A 13,393-nucleotide genomic window follows, 5' to 3' on the forward strand; every position below is an offset into this window, starting at 1 on the left:
TTCTTCTGCCCCAAATACTGAAGAATGTGTACCGAGATTTCTTGCACCTGAGGTGGTGTCATTAACGAAGATATTACTAAAATGTCACTGCTTTCGTTAGTGTGCACGTGACAATGCAGCGAATTTAATTCAAATTTGAGAGAGTCACTCTCTTTGGGACCTTTTCCCAAACAAAGCTGCTGCTTCTGAAATGTCCTGCGGCGGCCAGCAGAGGATGCTAATACATCACTTGAAACACAAGAGGATTGACAGAGAGAGAGAAGGGACATTTTGATTCCCATTTCAATGGATTCACAAACATGCACATGCGCACGTCCACAAACAGATGCACCAACACACACACACACACACACACACACACACAAACACACACACAAACATACACACACGCACACACACAGACACACACACAAACATACACACACACATACACAAACAGACACACACACAAACATACACACACGCACACACACACACACACACACAAACAGACACACACACAAACATACACACACACACACACACACACAACCAGAAACATGAAATTATATGGAACTATTCCTATTCCGCCCCTCCTTCTGGCCTCACCTTTATTTCCTCTTGGAAATTAGAGAAGGGCAAGTGACTGTGCTGGTTGAATGCGAGCACTTTCGGACCAGTGACCAGAATTCTATTATAGTTCTAATTTGAAAATAGTTCTGGAAAAGGATATGCCTGTTTCACAAGTTAATGTTGCAAATTGGGACATGTCCAATTGTGATTTTATTGGGCAAGAACTTTCAAAAGATGATTCGGGGGAACCTGTTCTTCGATAAAAGTACATCTGATAAGTGGGAGTCTTTCAAAAGCGAGATAGTGAGAGCTCAGAGACAGCATGTCCCTGTCACTGTGAAGAGTAGGGAACAAGACATGACAGGGTACATTGATGGTCCAGTCATGGGAAAGCAATAAGGTGTATCTCAGGAATAGGCAGCTGGGATCATGAATTCCTTTAGCTTACGGGGTGTAATAGAACACTTTCCAGGGAAATCAGAAGGGCAAAAAGGAAGCATGGCATAGCTGTAGCTGATAAACTTAAGAGAAATGGAGAGCGATTATCTAAGTGTGTTAAAGGTAGACGATAAACTAGAGAGAGAATAGGGTCCCCTTTAAATCAAACAGCCATGTATACGCAGTTTCACAGGAGATGAATTAGGTTTATTAGTGTCATTGTCACACGTACTCACACGAGTACAGTGAAAAGTTTGCATGTCTGAGCATGTGACATAATCGTAAGTACAAAATTCCACACACCCGCCTCTCATGTACAGAATCTTGTTACAAAGCAGAAAATAATGAAAATTGCAACCCTTCCTGTAAAAGAGGAGAAAGCCACAGAAACACAGTGAACAGTTCAACAGCACAGCCCATAAGTTCCTGGCAATGCCAAGCTCACATTCCTCACAAGGAATCGCCCTCCCCCGCTGCCTTATAGCCTGTTACTGTTGCATGGGTGAGATTCCACATGAATATATCACGCCAGTATTTACTGTGGAGAAAGTCATGGAGCGAGGTAACTCGGGGAAATAAAAATAAGTGATTTTTGAAACGTGACCACATTCCAGAAGAAGAAATGCTGGAGAGCTTAAAATGCATAATCGTAGATAAATACCTGGGATCTGTTCACCTGTATCCCAGGCCTTTGCAGAAAGCTGGGGAAGAAACTGCGGGGTCACCAGCTGAGATATTCATGTCATTCGTCAGAGTTCTGAGGAAGGATCACCAGACCTGAAAATTTAGCTCTGATTTTTCTGCACAGATTCTGCCAGACCTGCTGAGCTTTCACATTGCCTTCTGACTTTGTGTCTAATTTGCAGAATCTGCAGTTCTTTCTAATTAAATTTGTACCACTGACAGCCGCGGGTGAGGTGCTGGAAGACTGGAAAACAGTTAATGTTGTTACATCATATATAAAAAAGTCTGCAAGGAAAAGCCATGGAACTACAGACTGGTGAGTCTGATGTCAGGTGTGGGTAAGTGTTTGTAGAAGATTCTCAGAGGCAGAATTTACATGCATTTCGAAAGGCAATACTGCCATGATAGTAAGCATGTTTTTACTTATGTCTCACAAACTAGATTGCACTTTTTGAAGGGGTGACCTAGAAGAGAGGGGAAGACAAACAGCATCAGTTATCTGCGCACTCCTTAGTGAGGCCGAACAAAAATACGTATGATAGATGGATTAATAAGGTGAAATCACAGGGAGGGCTGGCCAATCAGATTCAAAAATGGCTTGACAGTAAAACACCGAGGGCGGTGGGAGAGATTAGTTGTTAGAATTAGACGCCTGTGACCAGCGATGTGCTACAGTGACCAGGTTGCTATTGTTCATTGTTTTCGTAAAAGATTTGGATGACAATTTAGGAACCATGGATATTTTGCAGAATATACGAAAAAATTTTGTGATAATGGACACTGAAGAAGTTTATCTAAGAGAACAATGAGATCTTGATCTATTGGGTCAGTCGTCTGAGGTATGGTAGGTGGAGCTTCATGCAGATAAATGTGAGACATTGCATTTTGTTAGACAAAACAGGGCAGGATTTAGTCACTTAACGGCAGTGACCTGGGGAGTGTTATTGAACAGAGAGATACAGGGACCAGCTACTTAGTTCCTTGAAAGTAGAGTCGCAGGTAGACAGGGCTGTGAAGAAGACATTAGCACTGAGTAAAGGAATTGGGCATTATGCTGTGGCTGGACAAGGGAATGCTAAGGCCACATTGGGACCACTGAGTACAATTCTTAAAGGCCTGCTACAGGAAGAATGCTATAAACTGGATGGGGATAAAATATTTAAAATTATGGGGTGGATACTGCAGATTATGAGACATATGAATGGCCTGGGATTTTGTTAGTTTTGCATTGGAGGCTGAGTGGTGACTTAATATAGGTTTATAAAATCATGAGGGGCAGAGATAGGATGAATAGCAAAGTCTATTCCCTAGCGTGGAGTGGGGGGGGAGGGATCCAAAACCAGAGAGGTTAGGTTGAAGGTGAGAGGGGAGAGATGTAAAATAAATCCAAGGGGCAGCTGTTTCTCACAGTGGGTGGTGCAATAATGTCGCGCGCTGTCAGAGGAAGGAGTATTGTTGAGTACAATTTAAAAGACAATTTGATGGGTACCTGAATAGGGAAATGTTTGAGGTGTATTTGCCTAAAGAAGAAAAATACAACTAGTTCAGATCAGGAAAACTGGTGAGCATGGACGGGTTGGGTCGAATGCTCTGTCTGAATATTGCATGATTCTGAGAGTCTATGACTTAATTATTCATCACGAATTTGTTACTGCAATCAGTCCATTTAGAAGTCAAACCATCCTCTGTACATGCTTTTAAAGTCTAGCTTTCTGAAATTCCCTAAGAAGAGAATTCGTGACATTGATGTAGTGCTGGAAACCACAACAGCAGCAGAAATAGAATTATATTCAACCACAATCTGAAACCTATTCATGCAGCATAATCAATCATTACACCAAGCTGCTCTATGGTTCAGTAACGAGTGCGGGTGAACATGCCAGAGTCAGAACCATGTGTCGCAAAAACTGATGATAACCCGTTGTAGCTACTTCACTTTTTGCATACGCTCCAAACAACAGGACGAACATCTGATAAACAGAGCGCAACAATCCCAAGATCAACAGACCAACAGTTCTGCAAAATCTAGTCATAAATGATGATGGATGGTTTAACGACTCACTGCAGGAGATTGCTCTGCAATTAACCCCATGCTAATAAATGTAACAGACCTGTACAGAGTGCAAAAGGCAAGGATGTAGTCTCTGCACCATCCTCAGCCAGAAGCGTTGAGTTAGAGATCCTCTTCACCCTTGGCATGAAGCCCATAGGATCACCCATGGAAGTGTTCAACAAATTCGCCTCGCTGCACATGACATGAAGAAACAGCTGGACACATTAGATATGGCAAAGTCATTGGGCCCGACACTATTCCTGCAATAGGAATGAAGACTTCTGCTGCACAAAAAGTCGTGTACCTGGGAAAGCTGCTTCATTCCAGCTCCAACTCTGACAGCTCCCTGGCAATGTGGAACATTACTCAACTATTTCCAGTCCGGTAAGAGAGGAATAATTACAATTAAATATATTACTATCCCCTCAGTCTCATTGCGATCGTCAAATCTTTGGACATTCTTTTCGACAGAGCCGTCAATGAGCACCGAAATAACCTGCTCAATGTGGTTTCCGTTGGGTCCCCATGTGGAGGTGGATCTGTCGTGCAAGTGTCACTGGATTGCTCATCTACACAGCGCTAATGTTATGGCAGCTTGCGGAAGTTAAAAACAATTAATAAAATATCGACATCTAAAATCTGGTGTCAGTAATAGAGACCTGAATCCAACGTCGATCCAACGTCAGCTTGCTTCCCCATTATACTTTCAGGAACAAATCTTCCGTGTTTTCCTGGTCTGGCCTAAAAGTGAGTCCAGAAACAGACATGTTTTCTGCTCCGAGGTCTGAAAGAATAAAACCGGAGAGAACACCCGGCACCAGCCTCGGTATCGGAAAAGGGAATGGGAAAAACAATTATGCCGACTCTTCAGAAGCATATGTTCTAACATCTGAGAGCTCGTGACAACATTTACAGAGCTTACCCACAGATTTCACTGAAACATCGGGAAAAGAATAGGTCAATCAACAAATTGAGCCTCCCCCATTCTATTTCACGAGTGAACATCGCTCCAATGCACCTCGCCCCCACAATGCACGCATCCCTTAATATGATTAACCGTTGGACAACATATTAAATATTAACATCAGCAATTGTTTTGTTTGCCAATTCAATAAAGTGATGCCTGATCCAATATCTTCACACCATAGTCCTGTGCTATTTCTATCCCTTTAGTGTCTCAAAATCCTTATTTATAATCAGTGCCGTTTCTTCCACAGCTTGATGTGTGAGGGAGTTTTCCCAGGTTCACCAGTCTCTGAGTGCACACATGTATTCTCATCTCAATGTAGAGTGGCCTTCTGTACCGAATGTTGTGGTATGCTGTTTTATACATCCCAGCCAGGGGAATTGTCACCGCTGCTTCCAATCTGTCTGGCCCTGTCAGAGATTTATATATTTCATTGAGATTTCTACTCACTTTCTGAAACCCAATGAAGCACAGGTCCAATCGAACCAAAGTCTGCTCCCACAACAACCGGTCATCCCAGAGATCAGTCTGGTCATCCTTCACTGCACTCCCTCAATGTCACGTTTATCCTGCATTACTTAAGGAGATCGAAACTGCACACAATACCGCACAATGTTCGAAATTATGTCTCACTATGGCCCTGGACAACTGCAGTAAGACTTCCTTAGTCTTGTGCTCAATACCCGTTGAAATGAATTTCAACACAACAATTGTCTTCCTCATTGCTGTCAACTCCGGCAATATTGCTTTCAGTGGCTGATCTGCAAGGAGATCCAGATCCTATTCAGTTACAGTTACCCACTTCGTGTGTCTCTGTACACTGGTCAGCGTGCCACTGCCATTCGTGACATTGACTTCTGACTTCAGAACTCGCTGCGCTGTATGAACCCCGGACGTTTGTAAAGAAGGGAATAAAAAAGGAGCACGGTCCCTTTATAGAACCACATTTTTTGTGCAATCCCTTTTTTTTTAAAAAAAGCTGGCATTCTATTCTTCCCACCAAAGTGCACAACGTCAAGTCTACCCACATTGTTCTCCACCTGCCAAGTATTTGTCCATTCACACCACTTGTCTCAGTCACCTTGGAGCTTGTGTTATGTTCTCCTCACCCACTCACAAGACGACATCGTGTATTGCCATCAGTGGGCTTCGTAATAATATTTTGGACTCCAGCAACCACGGTTTGAAATTTATTGGGAATACCTGAGGTGCAACACCCATTCCCTGTGATCCTGCACGATACATACATCCCAAAAAAGTGCCATTATCGTTTACACTGGTTCCTGTCAACTCTCCCATTTTAAAACCATGTTCATATATTAGCCCACACCCACGAGATTTGATTTTGCAAAGTCGGCTTGGGACTTTATCAACTATCTTTCTGAAAACCGAAGTGCACTGCATCCACTGCTTCTCCATAAAGTGTCGAGCAGTCAATTTCTCAAAGATGACTCTCATTTCATAAATCTATGTTTACTTTATCTCTATTCTTCTAAATCACATCGCCCTATGCCTTCTCTGCTCCAATATAAACAATGTGAGCTGACACTAGCTGATATTCTCCATCGCCAGGAACATCCTGGTGAATCTCCACTGCATCCCTTCCAGTGTAATACTTCATTCCTGTAAAGTGGCTCCCAGAACTGCACACATTATTCCATCTTGGCCGAACAAAAGTCCTTGATATCTCTTGTAAACTGTGCTGCGATGAATATAGACAATAGCTATTGTCCACAATGACTTCTTAAAAACTTTGCAGCTTGTGCAATCACATTCCGGGAACTGTGGAAAAGCGCTCTCTGAACTTCCTAGTGTGCTGCCATTCATTGAGTACATGGGGCGACACGGTGCCTCAGTGGTTAGCATACTTTCTCGCTGTGGAAGCGAGCAGAATTTTATTCCCGCCACGGGGAAATGTCTGTGTGGAGTTTGCACATTCTCCAAATGTCTGTGTGGGTTTCCACCAGCTGCTCCGGTTTCCTCCCACAATCCAAAGATGTGCAGGTCAAGTGAAAAGGACATGATAAATTGTGCAAAGTTTGAGGTGTATTCGTCAGGGATAAATGTCCGTTGCGGGAATGGGACTGTGTGGGTTACTCTTCAGAGGGTCAGTGTGGACTAGTCGGGCCAAAGGGCCATTTTCCATACTGTAAGACATCAAATCTATCACCCTGTCTGTTTCCTTCTTCCAAAGTGCATCACCTCATATTTATCAGGGGTACATTCCATTGCCATTGATGTGTTCATCTGACCATTCCACCTATATCGTCCTGTAACACAAAGTTTTCCTCCTCGCTGTCAAACATGCACTTACTAATGACACTCCTCCAAACTCACGCCTACATCATTTATGAAATCCGTTAATAATACGGGACACAGCACTGATCCCTGTGGTAAACCATCGGACACTGGTCTCCAGTTACATAAATATAATTCTGCCACCACAGTCTATCTTCTCGAATTTTGTCCCTGAATCCTTCTTCTCTCAAGTAAAACAGACGTGAATTGTTCATGTAACAATCTGTCAATGTTCACGAGCTTCACACACAGATTACCCTCTTGGTTTCTAATGTGTTCTTATTGTTCCCTGGTGATAATATTGTGCTTGATGTCCATGCAGATTACCTTGGGATTTTCTCCAATCTTGCCTGTTCCCACTTATCCATGTACCTGTTTTAGTCAGTCCCCTCCGTGAGATTTTTCTTGTTTTAAGATTACTTCTCATTAGTTGAAACTCGAGGGGACACAGTCAGAATTTCCTCATCAGACAATCTTGTCATCTGAGGGATTAATCTGGAAAATGTCTATTCAGTATATGTTGTCAGTATGTTCTTCCTTAGATCTGCAACCAAAACTGAGCTCAGAACTCCAGGTACACTCTCACCGGCACTCTGTGTACGTTATGCAGGGCATATTGCCTTTTCCTCCGAGTAAATTACTGCATATGATTTTATCTGCACAGAAATCAACAAATGCTGCAGTTCACAGCGGATCAGGCAGCATCGATGCAGAGTGCGCAAGCTAAGGCTTCCAGTCTGTATGATTCTTCATCATCTACACTCTCATGCCCTTCAAATGAAAACAAGCCTACATTTTATCTTCACAACTGCACATGGTCTTCCCAATATCCTTTGCTTCAATTATTTTCAAATGCCTTACTGTGTGATTTCCTTAAAATATTCTCCTGAATGTGCAATGTATTTCACATACATCGGTTCTCCATTGTTTATATCTATAAACGATATCTTCAATCAATATACTTTTATAAATATGACTTCCTTTCATACGTGCAGAATCATTCTCTTGAAGTGTGCTATTATTTCCCCACCGACCCAAACCACTTTCATTATCATAGATTCCAACAGGTTCTCTTCTGTGGATGACATGTTAACTGGTCAATAGTTCTCCATTCTCCCTCTTCTTCCCATCTTGAGTCATTGAAATACATTAATAACCTTCCAAATTGATTGCAGAAAAGAAATACAGTGATCCTCAATGCAATCCATATGTATCTTGCTGCATTGGTCTATTGGAATACTGGCCATTTTGTATTGTCAGGAGATGATGTATTCAGACGTCATCTAAACTTCAATATTTTAAAAAAACTATTCCCAAAAGTTATTTTATTGCCTAGTTTTCAATTAGCTGTTCTGATCACATGTCACTAATTCCAAATTGCCTGATCTCTAGCTTGATGCTTAACATATTATTACGAAAACCAGCTCAAAAACACTCATGAAACTCAGCGTTAAAATTAACTTGGGTTAATACAGTTTGGATGCGACTTGCATGTCTCCACCATTACTGCAATACTGACAAAGTTGCATTTCTAATTTCCTGTTTTGTAACATAGCCAATAATTGTATCACAAGTTTCACATTGATATATAATTCCCATCAACGTTTGATTCCTCTTTCTGTTTCTAAGCTGCACAATATCCCATTCTGTGGAATTTGAGTGATGTGGGCTCTGGCGAGATTAATGGTCGATACAGGCAAAATGTTTCCCGAGGCATACCTCAGTATTGACATTATATTGCCACATTTTATCCGTTCTTCTCAAGCATCACTGTAACATTTTCACCAGATCTTCCATTGTGCTGGGAGACTGGACAACGACAATGATCCTTCAGTAATGCAGTACATTTCCCCAGACAGGTGAGGTTGGTCTAACCTTGGTGGGAAACCTACAGCAGTATGGAAAAGTCATGTTGTTGTACAGGATTTTAGTGAGATCACATCAGCAGTAGTGTGTACAGACTTAATCTCCTCACTAAGGAAAGGATATTGCTATTACCTCAGGGATTATTCTCTCAATTAATTTCTGTTACGAAGTTGTTAAACATAGAATCACTACAGTGTGGAAGCAGGCCATTTGGCCCATCGGCTCCACACTGATCCTCTGAAGGAGACCATTCCATCCAAACGTACTCACACCACCGCTCCCCACACAATTTCTGTCAGCCCGCATTTTCCATGAGTAATGCACCTCACCTGCACATACCGGATAATTTAGCATGGCCAATCCAGTGATCCTATAGATCTGGGGACTGTGGGGGGAAATGGAACACACGATGAAAACCCACGCAGACAGGGAGAAAATATGCAGACTCCACGCAGACCGGAACTTGATGTTGGAATTGAACCTGGATCTTTGGCACTGTGAGGCAGCTCTGCTAACCATGGAGCTACTCAGTGTGAGCAGCACAGCTTGCACATGCAAATAATCAGCGATACAGCCTTGTTTGTGCCAAGGGAACCTTCACATGTGAGGTGAATGCAATAACCACGACACTGCAGAAACGGAGTGTGGCCCCGTCCCGCTGAAGTTCTGTCGTCCTATCGATTACGCTACAACACAGGACCCATAATCGACTGTGCAGCACTTGTATCCTGTTACACAACAATCAGATTACACCGTTCAGCCTTCTAAATGCTGCAACACTAGAGCTGGAAAAGGCCACTGGGTCACTGGATATTTTCACACTTGGTTAAGACCATTCAGCGTAATCCGTCTGTTGCACAAATACAGGAAAAGGACATGAAACCGTTTCAGATGTTTTGATGTGAACGGGAGGAGATAATTCAGCCACTTGTATGTTGTATGGGAACAGGAGACTAAAAATCTCTGTCTCTCGATGCCATTTCACGGATACGGGCAGGAGACTGTTCAGTATCTCAATCGTGTTGTGAAGGTACTTGAGGAGACATTTCAGTCACTCGAAATGTTGCACTGCAGCAGAAAGATTCCATAAGTCATCAAACTGCTCATACAGCAGCGTGCAAGAACTTTCGGCCTTGAGCGGCTTGATCTGGAACATGGGAAGGACATTCAGCCCATTGATACTGTAATGTAAGAAGACCAGGAAGACATTCAGCCTATCGACACAATAATGTCGGAGCACCAGGAGGACATTCAGCCCATCGAAACTGTAATGTAGAAACAACGGGAAGGCATTCAGTCCATCGTGACTATAATGTAGGAACACTAAGAAGGACATACAGCCCATCAAGTATGTAAACCTGGAACAGAATTAGACTATTCAGCAACCTATGTCTCTTACACAGCAATCAGAGCAGATCTTTCATAGCTTTGTGCCTGTTACACAGGTATTGAAAGGGAACATAGACGTTATAGAAAGCAATGAACTTAGAATAACCAATTTCACTAGAGAATAAAAGGAAGTGAAACAATATTGAGATTGAATGCAAATTGTTAGGCTAATTTAGTAAGGAACTAATAACAGGAGATTGTCAAGTTCAACCCATAGTCAATCACAGTCAACATGATTTTATGAAGAATAAATCGTGTTTGAATTATTTGCCTGAGGTCTTTTTTTTAAAATGTGGCAATCAAGTTGGAGGATGGGGATCCAACAGACGTATTATACCTGGAATTCCAGACGCATTGCAAAATGTGCCTCATAAAAGATTAATGTGCAAATTAAGAGCACATGGGGTTAGGCAAAGATTATTTGCTTGGAGAGAGGATTGACTAATCAGGATATGAAAGTGCTGGTGTTTGACTGCTTGAACAAGGTCAAAAATCACTCGACAACAGATTATAGTCAAACAGGATTATTTGAAAACCCTAGCTTCTGGAGTGTTGCTACTTAAACAGGTGTTAGTGAGAGAGGATGATGTTCGATACATAATTTATATGGAAAAGATCAAAGGGTTGTACTACACATACGCTTTAAGTGAACACACTCGATGGTTTTTAGTTCTTTAATTCGTTAGAATGGAGGTGCAGTATTTAATTGGTTAAGGTGCAAATCCCAGAATTTCTTTCAATTCATTGCCTGGAGGTAACAGGTGTGTGCGCGCGTGTCCGTGTGTGTGTGTGTGTGTGTGCATGTGTGTGTGAGAGAGAGAGCGACAGAGAAAGACTGAGAGAGAGAAGGGTTGTCTGGGGAGGTGGGGAGAAGGTGAGTGTGTGTGTAAGGGGGAGAGTGAGAGTGTATGTGTCCAAGTTAAGATATCGACAGATACAGCAGATGCCTTTTCTCACGCATACTCACTCCATGGCTTTCGATCTGCCCCTCTATGCAGCCTCTGTTTCATTTGTTGTGCATGTTGCAGACCCAGACGCTGTAACTACAGTTCCCATGCTCCATCCAGATTTAGGCCACTAAATCCTCAGATCTCCCTGAATGTCTGAGGCATTCACAGAACAACCTGCAGCAAAGCATCCCCAGCACCTCCACTAATTCGTTAATACAAACAGTCAGTCAGAAGCCTCTCAGCTACTTGCTAATGCCAATACTTCACAACAATACTCAAGTAGCTTCCTTGTGTTACTAACAACACGATCAACTGACAGGTACAAACATAGTCCATCAGTGAACAGGCACAGACTAAGTTTCAAAGTCACGCATCAAAGCTGCTGGAAACCCTGTGCAACTTCAAGCATCACATGGGGCGCACCAGGAATTGAACAACAGCCCGACGCACACCATTTCATTGTTTCTGAGCTTCCCACTGGCAGCACTCGACAGACTGGGAGCTAAGAAACCAAGTCCATGGAAAGATACAGAGGGACAGAAACATTCACATTAAGATAGAATCAGGCAATTCATGAACTGAGGACATGGGTAGAAACATTGGGGGGTGGGGGAAGACAGGGGAGTGAGATGTACTGGAAGTGATTCACCTTGAAAGGTCCAAATCACAGGAAAGAGGACATTGAATAAAGGCATTACAAAACCAGTTGAAATGGTTCGTTGCAACAACGTCTGGATCTGTTTCACAGAACCATCCCAGACACTGCAAACTGGGACAAGGCAACAGCCCAGCACAGAGAATTGCGCAGATTATGCGAGTGTATTGCTCAGTAAACCAGACTCCCTGCCCAGTATGGGAAGTACTGCAAACTTTTTCCACTATAATGCTGCTACGCTTGCACGAGCTATCTGCCTAACAGAAGTAAGCTGTAGCATTCTGTAAGGTAAAGCAGGACAAGACTTATGTGTACGGTCTTGTGAAGTGTTGCCACATAAAAAGACCTTAATAGCGATAATAGAACGCTTGCAGTGTGAAAACAGGCCATGTGGCCCATCAACTTCACACTGACCCTCCAAAGAGTGTCCCACCAGACACACCCGTACCCGATCCCCGTAATAATGCTATTCTATATTTAACCTGCACATCACTGAATAATGCAGTGCAATTCCTCAAATGCCCGTCCAACGAAACTGCGGATGTTTAGAGTGTGGAAGGAAAACGGAACACCTGGAGAAATACACGCAGACACGGAGACAATGTGAAAACCCCACACAGGCAGCCAGCCGAGGGTAGAATCAAAGCCGGTCCAAGGCACAGTTCTGACCACTGAGCCACTATGGCAACTCAATGGTCAACGGAGAGTGACTGCATTCATCCACTTTCCTCTGGATTTGTCACGTGTTCAGATGTTTCTAAATTCCATTCGGGTACCTCAAACATGACCTTCTTTTCCTTCACCCGAGGATTTACACACCCCTCACCCCAGCCAAACGCTGATAGGTCTGTCCTCCGGCTGTCACCGCTCCATCACCTGCAGTTTTGCCGTTACCCTTTCCCCTTCTTCCTTGACCAAATCATCCATTTATATCATACGAACAAAAACTGAAGCTCTTCAACCATGTCGTGTTTTATCTGTTGCTCCCGATGTGCTCTCCTCTACATTGGGGAGACTGGACGCTTCCTAGCAGAGCGTTTTAGGGAACATCTCCAGGACACCCGCAACAATCAACCACACCGCCTCGTGACCCAACATTTCAACTCCCCCTCCCACTCTGCCGAGGACATGGAGGTCCTGGGCCTCCTTCACCGCCGCTCCCGCACCACCAGACGCCTGGAGGAAGAACGCCTCATCTTCCGCCTCGGAACACTTCAACCCCAGGGCACCAATGTGGAGTCAAAAGTTTCCTCATTTCCTCTTTCCCCACCTCACCCTAGTTCCAAACTTCCAGGTCAGCACTGTCCCCATGACTTGTCCGGACTTGTCCTACCTGCCTATCTTCTTTTCCACCTATCCACTCCACCCTCTCCTCCCTGACCTATCACCTTCATCCCCTCCCCCACTCACATATTGTACTCTATGCTCCTTTCTCCTCACCCCCACCCTCCTCTAGCTTATCTCTCCACGCTTCAGGCTCTCTGCCTTTATTCCTGATGAGGGGCCTTTTCCCGAAACGTCGATTTTACTTCTCCTTGGAT

The sequence above is a fragment of the Chiloscyllium plagiosum genome, unplaced genomic scaffold, assembly GCF_037043375.1.
Source record: "Chiloscyllium plagiosum isolate Xiang-an unplaced genomic scaffold, Cpla_swu_hap1 HiC_scaffold_13, whole genome shotgun sequence".
Classification (NCBI taxonomy): domain Eukaryota; kingdom Metazoa; phylum Chordata; class Chondrichthyes; order Orectolobiformes; family Hemiscylliidae; genus Chiloscyllium; species Chiloscyllium plagiosum.